The sequence below is a fragment of the Periplaneta americana genome, chromosome 9, assembly GCF_040183065.1.
Source record: "Periplaneta americana isolate PAMFEO1 chromosome 9, P.americana_PAMFEO1_priV1, whole genome shotgun sequence".
Classification (NCBI taxonomy): Eukaryota; Metazoa; Arthropoda; class Insecta; order Blattodea; family Blattidae; genus Periplaneta; species Periplaneta americana.
Window position 1 is genome coordinate 9,710,589 of NC_091125.1, and position 27,560 is coordinate 9,738,148.

The window sequence follows — 27,560 nt, forward strand, 5'->3', positions numbered from 1 at the left end:
ACGCAAGTCAACTCAGCGTTCGTTTTCAACAAAGTGGAGGAGAAAACAATTTTTATAAGGTATGTTTGAAGTTTCATAGTTCAGTTTAAACTGTTGCATCTTTAGAATTGAGATTTTGTCATGGTTTGCATGGTTTCACGCATTTCAAATTGCACTTAAGAAATAAAATTCACTCAAATATTAAATATTTGTTTTTACATGAAAAAAACGGTACTTAATACGAAAAAGTGGAAAGCAGATTTGAATTCAGCATACCGAAATTAAGTTTAGAGACCTGTTTAACCCGTGCCGCAAAATAAAAATTTAAATTCACAGGCCTGTGTAATCTGTTAAGTATAAATTTTAATAATTATTATTCTTTATTTATTTATTTAATCTGGCAGAGCTAAGGCCAGTAGGTCTTCTCTTCCGCCCAACCAGACTCTAATTCTATTAAATTTTATTAATAATGAAGACAATAACAATCACAGTTTTTAAATGCTGACTGTAAGAGAATAAAACATTTTTAAACAGCTCCTTTCTGACATCAAGAGCAAGCTGTGATCACATCTCCTTACAAGAATTCCACAAATCTCTTCCTGAAACGAAATGCCGTAATAAAATTCTAAGATGAACTATAGTGACAGAACACAACATGGGCCAACTAACACTAGGTAAAGTGTAAATTAAAACAAAACTCATAAAATACTCCAAAAATAACAGACAGGAACTTACATTACATGGAGGATCTTTCTCACTAACTTGCGACTTCGTCTTCCTTGTTGTATACTCAAGACCACCACTCTTAGCGGCTTTCGTGACAAATCTTTTCACTTATTAATATTAATTTGTCTGGATCCTTTTTTTTTTTTAGATTTACTTAGCCGGTAAATATCTACCGTAGAAATCGCCACTGTCTTGTAGTTGTCCATTTTACGTAATAGATCAACCGAAACCTGATACACAGAGTTCAAGTACCCAGTATTCGTAAAGAGAACGAACTCCCGTGCAATAACTCCCGATACGATGTAAGCAACTGGATACACTAGAAGCACAGTCTAGTATATACAGTCGCGAAGCTCAATACGTAGTAAATATGCAAACATTAGATAGTTGCTTACCACTAGGATCGCTAATATCGCCTCATTACAGGCAATGCAAAATAGTACCGTCGCAGTCTATTGTTTCTAGCACCCTCAAAACTCAAGCTTCGTGACTGTATATAGTAGACTGTGCTAGAAGTGACTAGTGACATAGACCATTGTTCCAAGCAAGAAATTGAAGGTTGTAACTCGTGTAGAACCGCCTCTTGTACAGATATTGAAAAATAATTTTTCTGACAGCTGTGTAAGACTATACAGAGCATTATTCCATTAAAAATTCGATTTTGAAAAATTGTAACATAGACCAATATTCGGCCCAACGTTTCTATTATTGAGTAATGGGTACAAGCCATATATTTTTGAAAACCAGAAGAAATGAGTTTCCGGATGAGGTAAATATATTATTTACCAAATTTTGAAAAAAAATCTGACATTTCTAGAGTCGATGAATACTTTAACCGATAGTCAAAAACCAAATATACATTTTAATGCATTTGACATTATTCTAGGTTTCCTCGGCTTGGCTTTCGACAGTACGCAGACACTTAACATCTCGGACGATTCAGAAGTAGGGTCTACTTTCTAGTATATCAAAAGGGCCATGCTCAAAAAACTGAAGACTGCTTAATCTCCAAGGTCATCTGGCTATACAAACAAATAGACACTAGCTAGCGACGCGAAAGACTTAGCACAGTAGACAACCCTTCAAATTACTAGGACATGATTTTAAGAATGGAAAATATACAGCAATTAGTTCTTAAACAATTAATAAATTAATTCTGATTGCATTATTGGAAACTCGAAATTTATTTTTCTAATGTGTGAAGTACGTATTAAATCCAGACGTTTGAGATGGGGAGGGCATGTAGCACGTATGAACAAATCCAGAAATGCATATAGAGTGTTAGTTGGAAGGCCGGAGGGAAAAAGACCTTTGGGAAGGCCGAAACGTAGATGGGAAGATATTATTAAAATGAATTTGAGGGAGGTGGGATATGATGATAGAGACTGGATTAATCTTGCTCAGGATAGGGACCAATGGCGGGCTTATGTGAGGGCGGAAATGAACCTCCGGGTTCCTTAAAAGCCATTTGTAAGTAAGTAATGTCTGAAGTACGTAGGCTGACTAGTTATCCTGAGGAGCCAAAGAGCAATTTTGAAGGGTTTTTTATCCTGTCGAGTTATCCTAATCATACTTCAATATAATTTTTTCTGAAGAAACTGTGATATTTTTATTCCCTTCCTTTAATGGAGTTTGTTAATTATTAGCGTATGTTTCTGCTTCTTTTAACCTTCTTACATTTTGTGAAGTTTAAACACTAAATTAAAAACTATTACTAAGATTTTATCCGAATGTAAAAATGAGTAAAGTTTATACAGAGTGGAAGCATTTCGGTGATACTCATTTGAGAGACGACGAATACTGAGCATGGTGTAACTGGAAAACGTCTCTACCATATCATTCCCTTGGGCTTATATTTATAAGAAATAATTATTATTTAGACAGTGGTTTCATGACGACGACTTTTCGATTCTCATTTTAGTATCGAAAAATCATTGAATTCATATCTATATATAAGCTTGCTAAAAAGTAAATTTCCGTGCCTAAAAGTACTTTTAATCACGATAATTGGAAATCCTGAAAACATGAATTCCAACTATTTATTTTATATAAATATTCACAGCACAAATAATTTAAATAGGAAATTACAACATTTGGAGATTTGATACATGAATTATTCACTTCTGAATCACTCATCTTTCTAATATTGCATTATCACTTTCATTGTAATAACTGGATATTCCAAATTACATAAAACGCAGAAAGCAACTGTCCACACCTGTGGAGTAACGGTAAGCGCGTCTGGCTGCGAAACCAAGTGGCCCGGGTTCGAATCCTGGTCGGGGCAAGTTACCTGGTTGAGGTTTTTTCCGGGGTTTTCCCTCAACCCAATACGAGCAAATGCTGGGTAACTTTCGGTGCTGGACCCCGGACTCATTTCACCGGCATTGTCACCTTCATATCATTTAGACGCTAAATAACCTAGATGTTGATAAAGCGTCGTAAAATAAACCAACAAAATAAATAAAAAAGAAAGAAACTTCATAACAACCAACAAAACAATCACCATAACCTACTACATATCCAAAGGTCGTGAGATCTATCCCTTACTGTACGAATGTAACACTCTTTCGTCTTTAGCATCAGAAGTTCGCCATTTAGAGAGAAGGAATCAACAATTTTATTCTAAAATATAAATACATTTAGGATTGTCGAGCGACTGTCTGAAATATCTTGTATGAAACACGTGCGAAACTTGCGTTTTAAGCACTCGCTGTGTTGTTCATCTCCTCTTCAGGTCGGTGAACAGTCTTCACTTCTCATGCTTAAAAAGCTATTATTTCGCAGATTGTTGCGTGAGTAGCTATTACAATAATTATAATTATTTTTGTTCACTTTATCTTTTAAACACATTTTACAAACACATTTTGTAAACACGTCTACACTACACTTTTCAGTTGCAGCAAATAATTTTGCATAATGTTTTTGTTACATCTGCGGCTTAAGAGTAAGTATTTTAATAGTTTAATTAATAATAAACCAGTTTTAGTAATGGATGTTTTGCAACGCTGTTACAAGACGCGTGCTTTACCCTAAGCCTGAACACCGCGGGGACAGGGTGTAATGCCAGTCTCCTCGTGACTGCTATCAGTACTGCTAGGAACAGTGTTTCCGTTTGTTGGCAAGTGTTACATAATTCACTGCCATGTAGCAATTTTTTCTAGAAACAAAATTGATTTCTTGATATTATTCTTCTCTAGTGTTAATATTATATTATATAATTCCATTGCCGCTGTAATTTAAATTTTAGTTCCTATTTTATTCTACTTATTTATTTTATTATTATTATTATTATTATTATTATTATTATTTTATATATTTCTCTTATATTAATATTGTATTATATAATTTCTGTAACTGTAATTTTAATTCTATTTCCTATTTTATTTTATATTCTCTTATAGGTCTATTAATATTATATCTGAACTGCGAAGGAACACGAGCGCTGCTCATTCAGTCTCAGATTTTGTTAATACTATTGTATCTCCTTTTTTATATTGTTTGTATTAATTTATTTTTATTTCTCTTGTTTGTTTGTAATTATATTCTTCTGTATATTTAAATTTAAATAAATAAATTTAATTCTCTTAAATTTACTAAATAAAAAGAAAGGACTCATAATGGCAAAGGAAGATTCTATTCCTTTTATCTTAAGGATTTAGTGTGTGAAGTTGCTGTTATTGAACACCTTCCACTCTGTATGAATTTTCGTACCACCATTCACAGAAGAGATGCAGTTCTTTGCTTGTTTCTGTCTCTTCAACTGAAATATCCCAGAACTCACCACGTGGAGGTGGCTGCATGTCGAGTTCCGCCTTGCCCATCCCAACCTCCCTACCATGTGGACAAGTGCATTCCATTGTTCATTCTTTGTCATTTTCAATTAAATGTTCATACACTTCAACTTAAATCAATATTTATGTTATTATTTCATATCTTTTTTTGTTTTAATTTATAAAAGTCACATTATTAAGGTACTCAGTACAATCAATATAATCAATCACTGCATCTCAGTAAAACGAAAAATATGAATAAATGCTTGCTGTCATTCTTTTCGTCTGTCATTTTTTTTTTTTTCCATTTGTAGGACCGTGCATATAAACGTATATACAATAACTAAAGTGTAATATAACTTTCGGTATGATGGATAATATTTTTGACACGAATTTAGTAAATTTTATTTCTTGTTCCTCTGTTTTATGGTTTTCTCTCTTTCTTCCATTTCGTCTCTATGTTTTTGATATGTATTGAAGTTTCTCTCTTTCTGCTCTTGAAATACTCTAATAAACAACACTGATCTTCTTTATGAAGGTTCTGTGAGGAAACTGACAGTTTGTTGTGCATACTTTCCGCACGAACTATAAAAAACTATCATCAGAAGTATGGTGAGATATTTTGAAGGAGAAGGGCTGCCATTACTTGCGGTTTGTGATGCCAACTCCCACCATACCGGGGGACACTAATCGCAGGGGATGACTTTATTTGAATTTCTTGCATCAACTAGGGTCGAAATTATTAACAATGTTGTTTCAATGCAAACAGAGGACAAGAAGATATTAAGCTTATCTTCTGCTGTCAGGATTTTAGAGATAAAATTCATGAATAGCATGTGTCCGTAATTGATTCATTGTCTGCACATCGACACATAACATTCGATCTAAATTTTGCTGCTTGATTTAATGAAGGCTGTCGAAGCCCCAGATACGTGAATTGAGAACATCTCTCGAAAGGAACTGAGTACCAGTATGGTAATTTTTCCAGCTTTCAACTGCACTAATAAATTGGAGTTAGAAGCATCCGCACAGATTCTGACTACCAATATCACCCTACCTTGTGAGAAAAGCTGTCCTCGTCATCAGAGAATTTGCAACTGTAAAATATCCTAGTGGACCAAGGATTTGAAGAATCACAGAGGATCATTAAGAAGACTATTCAACAACAAAGCCAGAGGAGATTAATGCACTTGATCCAGCAGCAAGACTCTCAAATTTCTTTCAAAGAATCCGTCTACTAGACTAGAACCTATACCATTTCCATTGAAACCAACCGCTGTAAGTGGAACGCTGTTAAAAATAAAGTGTCATTTCAAAATAGTGAATTTGCCACCACATCTGAAGAGACGTTGAAGCACCTGATGAAAGAGCATTCCCCTGGTCATGATATTCAGCAAAATATATCAGAAACAGAGAACAGAAGAGGAACACGTCATGTGGATTTCAAAACGCCTTCTAAAGTTGTATCCTATGAATGGATTAAATAGGCTATTCGTAGGTTTCGCCCTTCAAATGGCTAGCGGAGGATAGTATATATCCAGTCCTTCTACAGTAAGGGCTGGTGACTGTCTTAAAACCGAATTTAGGAATAGTTAAATTCTGCATTGTAACTGAATACATTCAAAATCCTGGAGGAATGTGAGGTTCGTATTCAGATAAAAGGCATGGAAAAGCGACTTTACCTAAGATAAAAGATACAGACTGATTAGCCTATAGTATTTTATGTTAAAGTCAGTGTAAAATATTGGTCGACAGATACAAAAGAAGAAATGCCTTGAAAGCACATCCACTCCATGACATACAATATGCCTTTCAGTCTATGAAATCCACTGACACTGCCCTTCATGACTTTTGTTTCAAGGAATGAAGGAGCACTAAACCAGGATCACAGTGCTTTGGTGGTTTCCCTGGATATCGAAGTAGCATTTGGTAATACATCCTTTCGCTTCGTATGTCAGGCTACAGAAAGAAGAGGTATCGAAAATATCTTTCTCTCATAGAATTGTTAAAGCATGTCTTAATCATAGCATAATCACAAGAGTGCCCCAAGGGAGGAAATATTATCATTCTTATTGTGTCTAGTGATAGACGACCATATAGATAATCTTAATAAGACTGAGTTTTACACTCAGGCCTATGCTGATGATTTAGTAATATTATTTTTGGGAGTCATGTCAACATGCTATTTGAGCTTCAAATGGAGGCTTTGAGCAGATGCGGGATTAGTGCATGAGGGGAAAATTAGGTGTAAATCCTAATAAATCCAAAATGGTTTAGTTCAAGAAGAAAAGATAACTAGGAAATGACCACGAGTTTCCTTATTTGACAAGAACCTGGTATTAAATCATTTAAATATTTAGGAGCAATAATCCTTTATGCAAACTGATGGGAATCCTGTAGAAAATAGATGTGGATTGGGAAGAAAGGAGGCTATTAAGTAGTCTGTATGTGAAACAACGAGACAAAGTCAGAATAGAAGAAGAAATGTCTGAAGGAAGTTAAATAGGAAGAGAAGTATGACAAGGATGCCCTACATCACCTCTGTTCACGATCTATTTGGAGGATTTAGTGAAGAACTGTTTTCAGAAAATAGGACGGGTGTTAGTAGGAGGAAGAAGAATAAAGTGCATAAGATTAGCTGATGGAGCTAAATAACAGCTGTGAGGAGTATGAAATGAAGATAAATTAATGCAAACAAAACGAAGAAGAAAAATAAAGAAGATGAACGTGCAAAAAGCGAATAATAAATGATTCAGTACAGCAGATGGATAGCTCAAATACTTGGGGTGAACTAAATGCAGTAACATGACCTGCTGCCAGGAAATCAAAAGGAGGACAGCTACGGCAAAGGAAGCTCTTAATAGAAAATGGAGCATCTACTGCGGACCTCGGGACAAAGAACTAAGAGACTAGTGAAGTGCATTGTGTGGAGTGTGACATTTTATCGAGCAGAAACATGAACAATATGAAGAGAAGCGAATAGAAGTATTTGAAATGTGGATATGGAGAAGGATTTAGCATATGAAATGTACAGACGATAAGAAATGAAGCTGTGTTGGAAAGAGTGAGTGAAGAAAGAATGGTGTTGAAACTGATCAGGAAGAGAAAAAGAAACTGATTGGGTCACTGGCTGAGAAGAAACTGCCCACTGAAGGATGCACTTGAAGGAATGGTAAACGAGGGAAGATTTTTAGTACATTATTTTACGATGCTTTATCAACATCTTAGGTTATTTACCGTCTGAATGATATGAAGATGATAATGCCAGTGAAATGAGTCCGGGGTCCAGCACCTAAAGTTACCCAGCATTTGCTCATATTTGGGTTGAGGGAAAACCCCGGAAAAAACCTCAACCAGGTAACTTGCCCCAACCGGGAATCGAACCCGGGCCACATGGTTTCGCGCCCAGACGCGCTAACCGTTACTCCACAGGTGTGGACACGAGGGAAGATTTCCGAGCAGAAGAAGATAGCAACTGTTAGACGACGTTAAGATATATGGATCATAAATGGAGACTAAGAGGAAGGCATATAATAAGAAAGATTGAAGAATGCTGGATTTGCACTGAAAGACCTGATATTTTGCAGAATATGTATGTATGTGTGTATGTAATCCTTGATGCACAGCTGATTTGGAAAACTCACGTGGAGTACAGGCGACTACTGCTTTTTAGGTCTACTGAGAAGCCTTTTAATATAATTATATACAGTCACATCGAAAATTCTTCATGGGATCCATTGCGCTACTCTACGCGCCATGTTTATGTATGCAACAATGGTATGGTGGCCTCTGACTTCGATTTCCCAAGCAACGAGCTTGTTATACATGTACTGGATCTCGCAATCTAAAATGTAGTCATGCAAGCTGCCTCTCAACTCCATGTTTGGATAATGTCAATTGATATCAACCCTGTTATTGTTACGAGACAGGATAGTATGACTCCTGCTCAACATGTAAATCATCTTGTTTGTATTAGTCCTGATAGGGAAGAATGGCAGGGAGATCATCTTAAACAATTTCCACATCGTAGTCTTGTGTGGTTCACGGATGGTTCCAGAACTGACAGCAGTACTGGAGAAGGAATTTATGGCGTAAGATCAAGGGCTAGAATATCTATCCCCGTTGGTCAATACACTACGGTTTTGCAAGTTGAAGTGTTTATGATATTAGCTTACTCTCAGGAAAATCTAAATTGATTGTGCCAAGGCCTGAATATTTTTATTTGCTCTGGTAGCCAGGCTACACAGGGTGTGCTAGGTGCGCACAGAGTCGACTCCAGGCTGGTTGAAGAATGCAGAACTACCGTAGCTTGGAAAATACCTTTTCAAATGTCCTAGGACACAGTGGAATGTATGACAGTAACAAACCGGCCTATTTGCCAAGCAAGGGACTTCCATCCAATGCTATGGCCCGGACCCTGTGTTGGCATCTCTAATAATCAAGGAGGTCTCAAAAGAAAACTTAATGAAAGGTTTACTAGGAGCCTGGAGATCTACACCAGTCATATAACAGGCTAAACTCCTTCTTGACAATCTAAACCTGATAAACTGAACAACTACTGACATTGGAAAGGAGAAATTTTAAGATGGTTAACTGGAATTTTGACCGGAAAGTACCTACATAATTATGTTGGGCCTTAATGATGAACTTGTAGGAAATGTGGGATAGAGACCGAATTATCAGCTCACATTTCGCTTGATTGTCCAGATCTAAGCCAATCAGGCATCATTATCTCGGGAAACAAACATTGTATCTTCCGAGAAAATTAATTCCAGTAGCACAGCAAAGCTGGAACCCATTGCGGTCTTGTGGGTTGATCTCCAGTTTTTGGGGTGCACGCAAGGCCATTTGTGTCCACATATAACAGCAGTAATCTACACCCGTAACTTAGAAGGACGTTATATTTAGTTCAGTTATTGCGCAAATCATTTCCAATTCCATATTTTCTACTAGTTTTGAGCCAATTCTTTCCTCGGTATGTGTCTTGATCATCTGAATTCTGAAGATTTCCCAAAATATATTCTTCCCTTAATATAATGGCAGTTATTACATGTTTATAATAAATCACCTTACAGACTTTTCCGCCTGCCCTAGAGATATATATTTTTACTAATCATTTTTGTTACATTTCAAACATATGACATATTCGTTTCCTTTAAAGAAAGCTTTACGTTATTTAATGTTCTGTGGCACTGTCTTAATACATTTTATTGACCCTTTTCACACCAACATTGTTCTTATTACTGATTCAACTCGTCGTACTGTACAAGATGGTCCTCATCCATAATAATACCAGGAGTTATATCGAGGCGATGGAGATGTCTTTCCACGAAGTTCTCACTATTTGCCAATATGAATAAGGCAACTGCTTCTCTTCTTGTTTTACGACTGTCTTTCATCCAGAGGTCATTTACCCTTATGTTAAGTCACAATTTTATTGCACATTATTGCAGTTTATTGCAACTTCGGTTTTGTTACATGTTTAATAAATTCTTATGAGTTTTCTGTTACAGCAGAAGAATCGTAATTTTGGATTGTCAGGATAAAAATTCGAACGAATCTCAGTGTTAGATGTTCTAACTTTCTTAAATAACTGGAATGATGTAAAGTTTAAAGTTGTCATTACGATGGCGTAGGTCAATAAATTATCAACTGTTTAATATTTCAACTTTGTATATATTATGGAGTGTATTTCTCTGTTGGTACAATTTCAATTCTGTTACTTATTCTAATTTCCATTATTACGTCCATATATTTCTTCAGTAAAATAAATGCTCTCGAATATAAGATTATTAAATCTGTATAATGTGCAATGACATTTCTCCAAATCATTCCTCAAAATTTAGAGAAACCTATGTGTTATGTTATAAAATTTCAATGACAGATGTGCTACTATTCGGTGAAACAATTTATAAAACGAAATTATATAGTCTACCTTTATCTGAATTTAACTGGGCATTTTACTATTGCTCATCCATGTGAAAACGAAAGCATTAGTCTCTTTCCTTTATCGATCACACAGTTGTATCCAAAGAAACTACAGACTGAGCCCTACTGCAGTCGACGAGTTTTATTTTAATTTACTAACAGTTTACTATCAAGTACATTGGTTGGATGTGTAGAATTTCCACGTCTGTGTTGATTCTTTGTAGGTGTAGGTGTGTAGCATTTGTGACGTGTTCTGCATATGTGGGTGTGTTTTGTAACTTTGTTATGGCTGTAATGTGTTCTTTGTAACGTGTTTGAAATGATCTGCTAGTCTGTCCTATGTAGAAGTTTTTGCAGGTGTTACATTTCAGTTTGTATACACCTGTGTGATTGTATTTGTTTGTTTGTGTGTTGAGATGTTTTTCTAGAGTATTATTTGTTCTGTATGCGATGTTGTAATTTGATTTCTTGAATGAGGTTGCAATCTTGTGTGGTTTTTGTTTTCGTATGTTAGTGTGATGTATTTTTTGTGTTGTTGTGTTTGTGTTGTATTCTTATGTTTTTTGTGCTTATGTTTTGTCTTTCGTATTATGTTGGGGTTCTATCCGCTTTCTTGTGCTATGTATTTGATTGTGTTTAGCTCTTCTTTGTAATCATATAGGTTCATTGGTATGTTGAGTAGTCTGTGTACCATTGTTCGGAATGCAGCTTGTTTAATATACAGACACACAAAAACATATCCAAATGAAATTCTCAACACACACACTCTTTGACTCCACATTACACTACACAAACACACCCCCACAGGAAACAAAACAAAAGGCACCAAGACCAGCAACAACCAGTTCTGAAGAAGGTCCATACAAGGCCGAAACATGTTAACCAGGTACGACAGAATTTAACACGAGAAATACATATCATACACATTCCAAAGTGATATAGTGTTAAAAGTTGTGTAATCAAGATGTGTAAAATTATTTAGTTACTATGCACAGTCCTCAGTTCAAACAGAAAAATAAGTAAAATTCATAAAACGTACTTGTTTTTGTCAATGAATGTTCGCCACAAAACAATAGGCAAGGAAAAGAAAATATAACGTATTTTATATTGAAGCCACACATTGCATTTTTCATAAGTTTGACTGTTGAATTTTCTTGTCACTTCTCTATTCTTGCTCTTCGTCACTTATAAGTTTAATTCATGTGTAGGTCTATCCATCTTCTTTATTTTGAGTGTAAAGATCTTACAGAAAATTACATATTTAAAAGATTTTGCACACTATTCATTGTAACATTTATGATGGAACGAGCTAACAACTACTGCAGACAGGTTGAGAACACATTTGAAAGTGCTCTTAACTCCTCTTATGTACACTGTACTGTCTCCCTACCATGCTCCAAAGCCTGCCAGTGAAACAGTACTACTGCGTATGCTCGAATGGAAGTGTGCTGCAAGTGTCGAGCAGTAAACGTAGGTCCCAGGCGCCAACAAAAACAGTACACGTGCAGTGTTATTTTTACATCTTAATATATAACATTGAATGTGGGTATGTATGTATGTATGTATGTATGTATGTATATATGTATGTGTGTATGTTCTCTATACAAATCTATACTGCCCTCCCAAGCCAAAAGGGCGTATCTCAAGGATTTTCTGAAAATCAGTTTTTGAAATAATTGGATAGTTCAGATGCTAATATATCTATTTCCTAAAGGAAATGGCCGTTTCTCAATAAATTGTGCCTTTAAGATGTGATTTAATGAAAGCAGTATCTCAAAATTAATATGAATTCCTAAGCAAATTCGGCGGAAGTTCATTTTTCTAAGCAAAAAGGCTGTTTCTCAGGCATACGTTCTTTTCACTTAGTATTTCCTATTTGCCATTCTAGTCAAATTAGACGTAACTGCATTAGTAACAAATCCTTCGTATTTTAATCCGTTCTCAGCATGTAATCGCCACTACCCGAATGCTCAGTTCCCTTAGTTTAAACATTGTTCTTATAATTAATTCATTGTTGATCATGAAAATTAATATGCAAGGTGTGTTACGATTAATTTTTCTAGCTTATTATTGAAAACGTGTCAATTTTCATTTGCTTGTTAATTGTTTTATAGCCAAGACGCAGAATATTGATTTTACTGAACCTTATTTTAGAAACACCATTATAATCACCATGTATGTAAAATAATATATATTTTTATCACTATTGGACTGATAGTTCATATGCACATATGTTTTAGAGACAACGAAATGGACAATGAAATTATTCGTAGACACATAAATTCATTTCTGTGCTTCATTGGCTGGTCATGATAATATCTTTGAAAAATATTGGAGTGCAAGAGGTCAAATGACTTTATTGTCAAACGCCTGGCATTAGAAAACAACCACAACATAAATTCATTTAATCCTGCCATATCACATTAGTACATTACCGGAGGGAACATGCATCTAATCATCTTTATTTACCAAGTGATATAACTCTGACTGCCATGCACCATGATTTTATTTCTCAGAATGTTAATTACAAATGTTCACATGAAAAGTACAGAACGGTAGCCAGTGAAATGGACATATCTTTTGATAAACTGTGAAATCTTCAATGTGCATAATAATAGCCACACAAAGGAAAATTTGGACACTAATTTTTAAACTTGTAAAATGTGGAAACATATTGAGAGAGCTTCAAAATCTCCGGCCAAATACAGAGAAGATGCTGAAAAAATTGAAGAGGTTAACAAAATAATTTATTATGCAGATCTTCAAAAAGTTATCTTGTTGCCAAGACTGGACACATTTAAGGTAGCTATATTCACAAGTGTTTGACTGTCTACATGAGAGCTTCGTTCCTGTTGGGGGGGGGGGGGGGGGACAAACAAACAAAAAATGTGCAAGCCATTTGCAGCTGTCTAGCACGAGGCTCTCTTTAAAAGGAGCAAAGAAGAAATAGTAAGCACTTTCTACAATTTTTTCAAGTACAAGAGAGATTGTTCAAAATTACTCTATGGTTGAAAAACTGCACGGTCCAGAACAAAAATTGGACATTCTTTTCATTTTTGATTTACATTGTTAAGTCAAATGAAGTAAGTACTAATGAAATTTTGATAAGATATTTTGAACCAGGCCATTCGTTAATAGCTTCTGATCCTTTCATCACAAAGTAGAACAGTCAGTGAAAAGACGTGGATATAAAGCATATGATTTTGCAGACTTTGAAGGTGCAGTAAAATCAGCATCTTACCAGACTGAGGTACTGCCAGTGGAGCTTCAGTATTTTTTTCATTTGGTCTGACTACTCATCACAATATAAATTGAACCTGATTTATTCAAGAACCTGTCTGCATGATATGGTTAAAATAACGGTTTCCAGAGGATCATACAGTATGCAGTACAAAAATGACTTTGATGGTACATCATTCAACATAAATTTCCTGACTGGAAAAATAAACTGAAGGAAGGAACAGTTACCACGTCCTGAGCAGGAATGAAAACCTCTTGGATTCCCTGCTTAGAAAAAAAAGAGTGCCATAATTCGTAATTTGGGTGGAATAATGACAAACAGACTGACATTTTGGGAGAATCTTCCAGTAAATGATGACTAAAATGTTATTATGTTCAAGTATCAATTATTTGGTATTAACTAACTTTTCAGGGTTTTGTTATATTTTTAGTTAATTTATTTACCTCAGTAATTTATGTAGAAGTGTTTTGTGAATTGTGTACCTTAGTAAATATAACCAAACATTTATTTTCAACTTCAATGTTGTACCTTTGTATCATTAATATAGACTATTAACAGAATGATTGGTAAATAAATTGCTGTCTCTTTACTAATTTTCTAGATAATATTTGTCTTAGATTGCAGTATTTTTTACAATACTGCTATGCAGTATGTGTTGTAATTTATTAAAATAATAAAAATAATTAATAAAATAAAACAGAATTAATTTCACTTACTGGTTTTTTATGTAAAATATGAGATACGCCTAATTTGCTAAGCATATCAGTATCGTTAACAATTAATATTAATACTTAGCAAATTAGGCGTATCTCAAATTGTCCACAAAAATATACGCTAATTAGCCTAAAAAATTGTATTCTATATATTTTGAATATATTTCAATAATGAATACGCTGAAAATTCCAATAAATTAACTTTAAGTAGGCGCGCTTTGATCATTCACTAAATCCTCAATACTGAAAAATATTGAAGTTTTGAGATACGGCCTTTTGGCTTGGGAGGGCAGTATACGCTTTGACCGATATGTCCCAAAGTTTGCACATTTAACCTTCATAACCAGGAGAAGAACATAGGCTACATTAAAATTGTGCAAATGGACCATAAATTAATTAAAAAATAGAAATAAATACGATTAAACATTCATGTATAATATTAAAATGAAATCTTCTATTGTCAACTGTTTTTTATTATTGTCTGTTATATTCAATATCGACTTTCACGAGGCCATGGAAATTATAACACGAAATTAAATAACATTGTTGATACACATCATGAAGGCCAAAATTTAGATAATTTATGCAATAAGTATCTTTACGCAGTCCAGGACCATAATAATAATATTATGAATTTCTCAATGCAGTTGTAGATAGTGACCAGACTGTGTTTTATCCAAATGAATTCTTGAATTCTTTGAAACCACAAGGATTGCTACCATATAATTTAATACTTAATATTGAATCACCAATTTGTACTATTGCGAAATAATGACCCACCAAAATTATGCAGTGGAACAAGAATTGGCGTGAAAAAACTCATTCAAAACGTAGTAATAGAAGTGGCAATATTAACTGGCAAAACGAAAGGAGAAGATGCTTTTATCCCACGCATTCCTATGATACTAACATGCCTTTCGATTTCAAGTAACAGCAATTTCACTGTGACTAGCATTTGTAATGGCCATATTAAAATTAAGCTCAAGGACAGTCGCTCAAAGTTGCAGACATTAACTTAAAAACTCCGTGTTTTTCACATTCTCAACTATATTTTATACAAAGAAGTAGGGGGAAAAAATTTTACACACATCAAAAAGCAATTATTCAATGACACTTTTGTCATATTGCTAATGTATGTGAATGTACGTAAGGAGACTGAAAATAACACTATATTAATTCTAAAATATATGTCTCTCAAAATATGTTCATGTCCAAAAATGTGTTACTGCGAAATTCTAACTGTATAATCACGTTGCCAGTTTAGTATGTTATGCGTTGTGAGAATAATCTCTTAACTTCTGGGGGGGAGGGGGGGAGAAGGTATACGTCTCTCAGAATATTAGTCTTTATGTTAAAAAAATGACATTGCGAGTTTATATTGTATCTGTATTCGGTGTATAAAATAAGAATTAATATTATAATACAGTATGTTCTGAATTTGTGAGATACAGTTTTTCAAGTCATATTAAAAAAAAAATAGGCGTACAGCGGTCAAGGGAAAAAAAATCTTCTAATATAAATTAAATTATATACGTTTATATTCATTCCTTGGTACGACAGATAGAGAGATAAATTTTGGCTCTTAATGACACCTCAACAGGTTCAGACTGGGAACAAGGGAATTCCCTGAATTCTCTGAAATTCAAGTGAAAGCACACAGACATGATTACGTGAAATGCACAGCTTCAGATCAATGTACAGATCTTCTAATTATTTTATCTCTGCCTCTGTGCAATGTCACATTTGCGGGGGAAGAAAGGAGACGGGAGAAAGGTTGTAATGCTTTTTAATACGTTGACTGGCACGACTAAGTCACTTGAAACTTAACAGTCACTGATCGGCAGGTTTTAGTTTATTTACAGTTTGATATTTTTATTATTTTATGTGTACGTATGTAATACACACATACATACATACAAATTAACGAACATTTGAAAGTAAGGCACGTGATAAAATGTTTTCTTTCGTTGCCTGATCTGCAGTTGTTTTAAATTGAGTTAATCCTTTCAGGCATTTGGCTAAGGAGTTCATCAATTCATGTAAGTGACGCTATGTAAAGATTCATCTTTGTGGACGAGGAAAGATTATTAAAGATAATTCTTTTTGATTATTTATAGTTGAGTTTCTGAGATTTCCGAAAAGTCTAACAACTAGTTTAATTGAAAAAAAAAAAAAAAAAAGCAAAAAGGGCAACCTGGGCAATGATGGGTGCTTTCAGCTAGTAGTATTATAATAAAGAATTAAGTCACTCATATTGCAGCTCATTGATATAAATTTAAAAACATGTGTTATTTGAAGAGGTGATGCACTGCTCCTGTGCTCCTTAAGAGAAATTGCCACTGCTTTATATGCTAAGGTGCATTAGTCCAGTGTTCCGCAACCGGCATGACGCGAACTTTTACCTATTATTGCAAGAAAATTGATAAAATTAATTTAAATTAAATTGTTTTCATAAATATATTTCTGCATATAGATCATTCAATATCTCGTAAAACCTATGTGTGCATGAACCTACATACCCGCCAAGTTAGTGACATGTCCAGTGACATCAAAGTCATTGTGAAGGAGAAAATAAAGAGCAGTCAGAAGTTGTCACTTCAGATCAACGAGTCCACCGATATTGACGATGACACACACCTTCTTTCCCACATTCAGTAGATTGATGAGGATGTAATTGGAAGCAATTAATTTTTTTGCAAAGAACTGCCCCAGCGAGCTACCGGTGAAGAAATATTTCGTACAACTAATGAATACGTGGTCCACAATGAATTAACATGGGAGGATTGTGTTAGTGTTTGTACAGACAGAGCCGTTTCTATGACAGGCTGAGTGGCTAAAGTATGTGAAGTAAATCCTAACATATGGAGCAAGCACTGTCTCATTCACCACGAAGCCATTGTTGCTAAGTCTTTGCCATCTCTTCTGAAAATTGTGGTGGACGAAGTAGTAGAAGTCGTGAACTTTATCAAATCGCTGGACCTAAATACGAGGCTTTTTCCGTTTTGTGTCAGAAAATGGATCAGAGCACATTACACTCCTGCTACATACAGAAGTGCGATGGTTTTCAGAAGGTAAAGTGTTAACACGAATGTTTGAACTTAAAGAGGAGCTTAACAAAGAAATGCAAGGTAGGAACGAAAATATTCTGACTAGTATGGATGAGAATCAAGGATTTGTGAATAAACTAAAGTTGTGGATACAGATTATTTAAAATCGGTGGTTTGAGATGTTTCCAACTGTATTGCCCCTTGCTGACGGTAGTTAGATGTTGATGGACTTAATTAAAGAACACTTAGTAATCTTGCAGCAGAAGTTAAAGAATTACTTTGGAGAATGTGTTCAAGATTTCGACGGTGTGTGATCCATTCACTGTGGATTCAAACCATCTTCCGAATAATATACTCGTACAAGAGGAACTGGCAGATTTAAAAGCAGAGAGAACACCGACATTAAAACTTCTCGAAGTGCCTTTGGAAACATTTTGGATGTCAATAAGGAATGAATACTCAAGTTATCTTCGAGATGGCAGTTAATATGCTATTGCCAATTTCAACTACATATATGTGTGAAGTGGGCTTCTTGACATTAACTGAAAATAAAACATCAAAGAGGGAGAGACTCAAATCCATTGATGAAGAAATTAGGTTTGCACTGCCAACGATTCCACCACGGATCAACCACCTGTGTGCAGTTAAGCTGGCCCAAGTATCATATTGAAGATGTGAGTACAGTTATTTACTTTAATATTAGTAACAGAAATGTGTATTTTCTACAGTGAAGTTCATAAATTGTTAATAAATGCAAAGTGTATTTGTGTTTTATAATAATAAGTAATAAAATTATATTAAAAGAGTCACATTATATGTTTTTGAGCAGATTAACATTTTGGTGTGCCATGTTGAGTCTAGGCCCATCTAGAGTGTGCCATGAATAAAAAAAAGGTTGCAGAACACTGCATTAGTCGAAGTCCATGAATCTCAAAATCTAAGTTCCTCAATATTAGAACTTTAAATCAGTGAAACACAGACATTTGTAATTCGGATTTCCCGAAAATACAAGAGTAAATTCCATGAAATAAATCGCTTACTACAATTTTCATTGCAATCTGTTATAAGAACTCAAAACGTGACCACATGAAAATTATTAGCACTGAGCCCTTTCATACCTGACATATAAACCTATAACCTATTCATGTCTGAAAATTAAAAATAGAATGCTCTATAATTCAGAAGTTTTACAGTATAAGTATCGGAAACTGCAAGAAACTGAATACCAAATGTTTTTAAACCTCGAAGATACTAGGTACTGGTATTCATTCTGATTGCCTATATTAAACCCATATACCTAATCCACAAACTCTGCTCAGTCAAATTTATTCTTAAGACTGAGTGTTCCTTAGGATGGAAAATATACATTATAAAAATTCTGAAACACCAAAACTCTAAGACTGTAAACCCAGACAACATATTCTTACCAACCGAAATTATCTATAATTCTACAAATGTATCCACATATCTGAAAGTCTAAAACTGGAGAGCTCTAAAGTTCAGGAATCCTTATATTCTAAATGCCTCAGACACACGGTATCCAAAACGAAAAACTCCAAATCTCAAATACGTAACTTACAACAGTGTGAGACAATCAACCATTAGAGCCTTCTACTCATTCACAGTCAAGTTTCATTCTTAAGATTCTAAGTTCCTTAAGTCTAAATCTACAGACTGCAAATCTTTCTCACTTTATGAAATTCTAAAACTCTAATGGCCGGTTTGTCCAAGTATTGTTAGAACACTTAGCAACTGTTAAACCTTCAACAGTTTGTTAAATACAGTTTTTCCATTTGTTCAACACCAGTTTGGCTTAACAGATTCTTAACCGTTTGTTAACTCTAAATGTAGGATTTCAGGCCATTAACTCATTTAACAAACAGTTAAACATGGCGGATAACACCACAGCTGTTCAGACAAAAGTTGTGAAAATAACATGTTATGTTTCTCTTTGAGGAATGTTTACAGTAAGGGCCGGTTTCACCAAGCTTCAGTAAATCAGTCCAAATGAAACATTAGCTAGTACTGAACAATAAAATATTTACACGAGTATGTTTATATGTGTGCTGTCTCCCTAGACTTCAAGCCGAGCAGCTATATGTGCCTTGTCGCGCTAGTTACGTCATGACTCTTTGATGGAGTAGTCAGCAGCGAGTTGGATTGCCATCCCAGGGGCCCGTGTTCGATTCTCGGCGATAATTTTTTTTTATTAACGTAACTAATTTTTATAATGTTACCTTTCTTCATTTTTTTAATTTTGTGTACTGGAACGAATTATTTCGCAACTCTGGCTCTACTAGGAGAATTTAAAAAAGTCTTGGGAGATCAATTTTCTTCCCGAAATAAAACAAAGATAAACAAACAAATTAAATAAAAATGAAATAAATACACATGTGGATCTAATACTTCATCCACATGCCACCAGCGTCTATCACTGCCTGGCATTTTCGGGGCACTGAGTCCACCAGATCGTGGAAATAGTTCTGGTCCTTAGCGAAATCTTTCCAGGTAGCCAGAACTTGATCCCAGAACTGATCTCGATTTTGAGGTGGGATGTCTTGATATTTGTCAATCCTCCTCTTTTCCATGCTTTTCCGTGAACCGTCTTTGAACGTTTATGGCGGTGTGCGCGGCGTGATTATCCTGCTGGAAAATTAAATTTCCATCGGAAAGAAAACGATTATAAATTCCAAGAATCCAGCTCTTTCGCTTCTGTTTTAAAGCCAGTGCAAACATATCTTATCGCTAGCTGTAATATAATTCTAATAAATGAAAGTTAATATACCAATTAAGTTTTGTTATGTTTGAATGCACATTATGTATTAATTTACTAATATTTCTTAGGTACCGGTATGTAGTTATAATAATCACTTTCATGTCTTAAAATAAAACTCAGTTGTATGCTACTTAGTTGACTAGTTTCAGCTTTGTCTCAGCCGTTTTTATGATGTTCTAACCTATGATCAGTTTCTTCTAAAATTTTTAGTACTGGTACCACGATCTTTGTGACACGGTATCTTTTGTGAATTTTTGTGTCATTCAAATTTTCAAAATGATCGGTTTTTAAATGGTTAACATTATCTCCATTTGACTCTTAATTTTCGAGCTGTTCCAGATATAACAATTCTGCGTCGAAATGTTCCGCATTTTATATTGCAACTAATGAATAATTAAAAATTTAAAGACGGAAATTTCTATCACTAAATTTAATGATAGTTTTACTGGTTCGTTAGGCTAAAAATACTTGGTGAGATATAAAAATGATTTAATGACCCAGTAAATAAATCAATGAATCATTAAAACCTTAATGAAGCTTTGTGAAACTGGCCATAAGACTGGTAATATATAATTTAATAGATATTTTGGAATATTAATATAATAATAATAATAATCAGTGGCGCTACAGCCCGTGAAGGGCCTAGACCGACCAGCCGGCTGCTGGCCTCACGCCCACATGCCGAAGCAGAGGTGGACGATCATCCAACCAGAATGGAGGTATCGTGTGGTTAGCACGATGATCCCCCCAGCCGTTATAGCTTGTATTCACAACCGGATTTCGCTACCTATCGTAGCTCCCCAAGTGCATCATGATGCTGGGTGGGCACCGGTCCCATACACTGGCCGAAATTTCATGAGAAAATTTCTTCCCCCATGAGGACTCGAACCAGCGCGCATTCCGTAATGCGAGTCCTAGGCGGGATGCCTTAGACCGCGACGCCACGGCGCGGGACACAGAATATTAATATAGGGAAGATAATCTTTATAAGTCAACTGATTATCATACTGACGCTTATTTCGATGCTGAGCTATTATCCATTTAATATTAAGGAAATGTGCGATCTCAACGTGGCAAGAAATTGAAGTCAGATTTGAATATCCTACAAACAGAAATAGGCCACTTGTTCCAATTCACCAGCTACTATTAACTCTAGATTCTATGTTACTGGCTCTTCAACTATAGCCAATGTCAATAGTACTTCAAAATACGCAGTGAGTAAATAATAAAATGTTTCAGCAGCAATTGCTTCTTTAGGACGAAATTACATATAATTTATACATGGACCTGAATTAGAGAATTTTATATGATACGGAATTCTCCTCGGGATTTTGTGTACAGTTGACTACACACATTCGTGTAATTATTGTCACCTGGTGGTCATAATGCTGAGATTTTTCTAAACAGAAATTCATATTTAGCATTATAAAATATAATCATACTTATTATTATTCAATAGTAGTCTTCATTTATCAACTCTCTGTACCGTATGAATCATGGCTACTGTAACAGGTTACGATTTTACATATGTTTCATGACTTACTCTACAGTACAGAATTTAAATAATAATAATATCAGCCAATAAGAAGTTGTCTTATATATGCAAAATCATTACCAACTGCTGTTGAGTAGTTAGAATATTAACAACAGTTAAAGTTAAGTGTTGGTTGTTTTAAACAAAATTATGTTGGAAAAATGGAAAACATCTTAACAAAACGTTTAAAATAAAGCAGCTGTTAATTTAACGTTTGTTAAGCCAAATTAAACATTACTTGGAAAAACTGGCCATAAATCTGTTAAAACTTAGAAATATGTAAAATATTATTCTCCGAATCCCCAGCACTCTGTCTCCAAAACTTTAGATATCAAGCAACATAGATTACGACAATTTCAGATGCTAAATTTTAAGAACTTCATACCTTCACACAGTAAAATTTCAATCATTAAGCACTACTATCCTGTAGTCAAATTCCATAAAACTGAAGTCTCTCTAAGCTTGGGTGGGGAACCCAACAAAGTTCTGAATTTCAGTAAGTCTTATACTACACTCCAAAACAAGACATGTCTGAAATTAAAATACAGGGTGGCACAGGGAAAGAGAAATTTTGAATTAACGTAAATGGAATGAATAAACACAGTACAAATGTGGACACTACAACTAAGTGAAGAGAAGCGAATAGAAGCATTCGAAATATGGATTTGGAGAAGAATGGAACGTGTAAAGTGGACAGACAGAATAAAAAATTAAGCTAAGCTGAAACGAATGGGTAAAGAAAGAATGATGCTGAAACTGATCAGGAAGAGGAAAAAAAATTGGTTGGGTTACTGGCTGAGAAGAAACTGCCTACTGAAGGATGCACTGGAAGAAATGGTGAATGGGAGAAGAGTTCGGGGCAGAAGAAGATATTAGATGATAGACGACATTAAAATATATAGATCACATGAGGAGATAAAGAGGAAAGATTGAAGAAAGCTGGGTTTGCAGTGAAAGACCTTCCCTTGGGCAGAACACTAAATGAATGAAACATTATTTATTGATGAAAGTGCATGTACATAATATGCCATTTATGTTGCCATTATTACACAATGTCACTTGTCATGTTACTTCTTAAAGATGACTTCGGAAAGATGTGCTCCATTTCGGTGTACACATTTTGATAGATTGGTGTGGAAACTCTGAAATGCTCGGTGTATCATGTCTCGAGGAATGCCAGTGATTTTGTCTTCAATACTCTGTTTTAGTTGAGCAATGGTTGCAGGACGTGTGCAGTACACGTAAGATGTCCCCACAGGAAGAAATCGCAAACACTGAGATTAGGGGATCTTGCAGGCCATGGAATGTCACTGTTATGTGCGTGACATGTCGGGCCTTACAAACAATTGGTGAATGGCTTCCATTGATTATCGAAAAGTATGTTGCTATGCTTGAAACATTCTTTGCACTGAGACTGCACGATATTAACATCGAAAACATGTGATTTCAGCAGGATGGAGCCATGTCACATACTGCTGAGAGAGAGGGGAGGAGGGGGGGGAGGGAGAGAGAGAGAGAGAGAGTACGCGCTATTTGTGGTAAATAAGAAGGAAAGGAGGAGATGGTATGACTGACACTTAGGGTTTCTCTCTTTATGGTCACCCACCCACTCACTGTACAAGAGGTCAGGTCAGAACTAAAAAATCACATTTACTATGAGCATTTTTTATTCTAACAACTCTCTTTTGTAACTGTATGCACAATTAAAAATGGTTTTACCATCGATTAAAGAAAATGCAATAAAAATTAAGAAATTGTGCTTGGTTAGGACTCTATAATGAGAATTACCATACACTCAGTTTAGAGCTAAAATAGATAAATATTGAAAGAACCTGTGTTTCTTGATTAAGTAGAAAAATTTTGAATAATCTGTTTTCCTTGATTAAGTAGCAGTACTTCTTTTATACCATAAAATATAAACTACCTGCAAGCTTTATAAATATTTAATTCGTAACAATATATATGTTCCAGTTTACAAACAAATTAAAATATAGAGCATGACAGCAAATTGAGGCTAATTTTAAAGAATTAATATTGAAACTGATGTCCTAGGTAAATGTAACAGTTTCATTTCATAATAATAATAATAATAATAATAATAATAATAATAATAATAATAATAATATCACTAATAATGCTTTTTTTTTTCTGGAAGAGTTAAGGCCGTGAGGATAAAAAGGAAATACATGCTAATATTATAATTCTAGTAGAACAGAAAGTTAAAGACATACCTAAGAAAAGATCTAAACAGAAAAAATATGCATAAGCTAGAAGATTATCGAACTTAAATACCTACTTAAACTACTGTAGATTCATATTCACAAGCAGATCTTATTATGTTGATGTAGTCGAGAAATTCACATGAACTTTCTGTTGAAAAATCAAGACACAGAAAATCACATTTTGATGTCATTTTTTTTATTGTATGGCAGCAGAAGTGTTGACAATGTTTATGACCAATATTATCAATTTACAGTGGTTTTACATGGCGTGTTTCTGTGTAGCTAATGGAATGTGCAAATTATATAAAAATACTGTATATCAGTCTAATCAGTTAATAAGACAAAAATGTAACAAACCATATATCTGTACCTCAGAACGAAAAGGATGGATGTCCAATTTTACTGATTTTGAGATAAGCGCATAATTTTTATCAGAATTTCTTCCTCTATCAGGTGGAAAAAGATAGAAGTGCACAAAATCCGTATTCTCTTTCAATTCAGATGTCAAAGGATGCAAGGACCATTGCTCTTCATATACTTGCTCTGGTTTTTTTTTCTTTCCTGAAAAGTTATGTTTTTGTAACTTCCAACCATTTTACTCTGAGATAAGATATAATACATGAAGTTCTGAGGAGAAGTAACTTATGACTGTGATATTAACAGATTGTGCGGCAGTTCTATGACAATACAGTAAACTCCCAATTATTCATAATGTATAATTTGCGACTTCCATTCATCAATCCTTGTTTTGGGTTTCAAGTAAATTAGAAAGGGAGTGTTGATATGTGCATGATTAGAAGATGAATCTGCTGACAAAATATGTGCGAGAGAGAAGGGGGTAGAGGCAGAAAAAGAGGAAGTTGTTTGAGTCAGTATGTTCCTTTCAAAGTACAACAATATTTTTCCTTGCTCATAAAGTACTTTTTATTACCTATGTAACTGAATTATCTGTAATTTTCCAAAAGTACTGGTTGGTTGATTTCCAATGTCTTCAGATGTTATCCCTACTAATCTCATAGTGTGAGATGGAAGTACATGTAAAGAGGAATTCATTATCCTCACATAAAATGTAGGCAAATTATAGGCAGTTTTAAATTTCAATGGAGATGAAAAATGGTTGGTGAATACAAAATAATACTGCCTTAAGCTTTTTCATTCAAGGACAATGTTCCTTACGTGTTGTAAGTTTTTGATATGGGGCTCTCATCTTAACTTTTCTTAATAAGGAAGCCGCTAAGAACTTTTCCTGCCTTTAAAATCCTATACCCTATGATGTTTTTTACTGATAATCAGTTGATCACCAAAAGTACGGTAACTATTTTCGAATAACTATGTAAACTTCGTCCACTCATCATCGCAAATAATGTGGTGTTTACTGTGTACATGTCCAAACCTGATTAAGAAAGAAGACTAATGAAATTACAGTTATGTACAAATCAACATAAATAGTAGTATTACATAATACTGCATAATATTCTGAGATTCCTTAAACACTTTGAAAACAAGGTTACAGCTCAGAAATCTCGCTCAGAATCAATAATTACATGAAACGAAAATAAAGAGAATACAATTATATTCTTGTACACTTCAATTAAAATACAAATTAAAGATAACTACAATTGATTTGTGGTTAGGCTAGAAAACATCATCTGTAGTACTTGTTGTTGCTGATAAGTTTACTGCATAGTATCAACTTCATGTATACTCCTCACAAAAGAGAAGTGTCAATATGAAGTCAAGGGGTACAAGGAGGCTCATCTTTAATGATTAGTGGATAAATAATGGAATAATAGCAAGGAAAGTGGAAATATCCTGATAAAAACCCCACTTCAACATATTTTTTACTACATATTTCACTGGAGTTGACTGACAAATAAAATCAGGAGGCCAGTGCACAAACCATTCAGCAACAGTATACCGCTTATTGTATTTAAGTGTACTATAATAATCACTGAACAAATATCAATGGCAAGAAAATAGCACTTTGGTTTGAGAAATAGTAATTTTATTTCTCTATGTAACACCAACAATTGTTAGGAAATGTTTAGATATTTTCCCCAGTCTTTTCATCCATCACGATCATTATTTTCTTCACATATGAGAAGTGTATCATAACATCACTGTCATACAGACATCACAACAAAACAGAACTCAATTTCCTTTTCTTTGCTTTTACACGAAAACACAAATTTGATCAATATATTTTGCTAGCTTTTCAGGCACTCGAAAATGTTCTTCCAATAGAACATATCATGCAGGCAGTGGCCACACAATATTTAATATTTTTGTATTGGCTCGCATCTGATCCTTTATAAAACCAATCAGGGTATGGTGATTAGGGCATACGTTTCCATGCATTCAAATCCTGATTCTTTCCACGCAAAGATGAAAAGTGTTAGGCCTAAATTTTCATATTGGAGAAACATCCCTCCCTTTTCTTGACATGTGTTGTACAATGTGATGTTATTCAAAAAGCTAAATTGTGCATTATGTCACAAACACTGGAAGAGAGAAAAAATAGTTCTGTAACATAACTGTGCAAAGACTTCACACTTCATGCCTCTGTGAATCTGACATCCACAAATTATCATCAGATTTCATACTTGACTTCATATGAGGCCACCACTTGAAAACAAATGAAGATATTCAATGCACTGCACATAATTTTCTGTAGAATAATGAAATCTTATGAAGAGGGGAATTTTGATTTGAACAAAAGATGCCAAAATGCGTCAATTGAAATGAAGATTTTGTGTGGAGTAGTTACGAAAGGTGAGACTTCTTTAACATCAATTATGTTCTTATGGTTCTCTTTTCTTTCATTATGATATTAATATACTAGTGACAACTCCTGTGTCCAGCAATATTGTGCACTGTATCTTACAATTAACATTTTTCCTCTCTCCATCTGTACACTTCACTATCCTATTACATCTGTAACAACAGGATGAATCCATTTACCATAATTTATCATTTATGACAAAGAAAAGTGGACAACTTACAATGTTTCAGAATATAATTGTTTAATGTAGAGGAACTGTACATGATATTTGAGTTATAGCCTCGATACTTCCTGCAAGCTACTTAAATCCAGTTATTATGAAACATTCCTTTCAAAAACATTTTTTTTTATATTTTAAAATTATTTATACCAGTTTTCTTGGGATATATCAGTGATGAAGTCATTTTACAGACAAGTTATACGAGAGGTAACATGAACTCACAACTATTAGAAAAAAAAAGTGTGATAAGCTCTGCCAGCACATGTGCAAATTTGAGCAGTAGGCTACAGCATGTACATAATGCATGCATCTGTTACATTACCAACATTCGTAAGTATGATCATGTTTCCCTGTCTTTCCAAACTCTGTCTTGATTAAGGCTGAGCAATTGACGAACCCTGCATTCTCTTATTTCAAATTCTATGCACCACTACCCCAACCTACTCGGCTTCTTGTGTTCAAATTTATCCGCAAATCATCAGTTAAGTGCCAGGTCTGATTACAACAATTTGCTCATTATACCCTGTCACAAGACATCTTTATATTTTCATCCTATACAGTCTCAGTTGCTAGAAATTGGAACTCACTTTCGAGTGAAATATGAGTTGTTGGACAATGA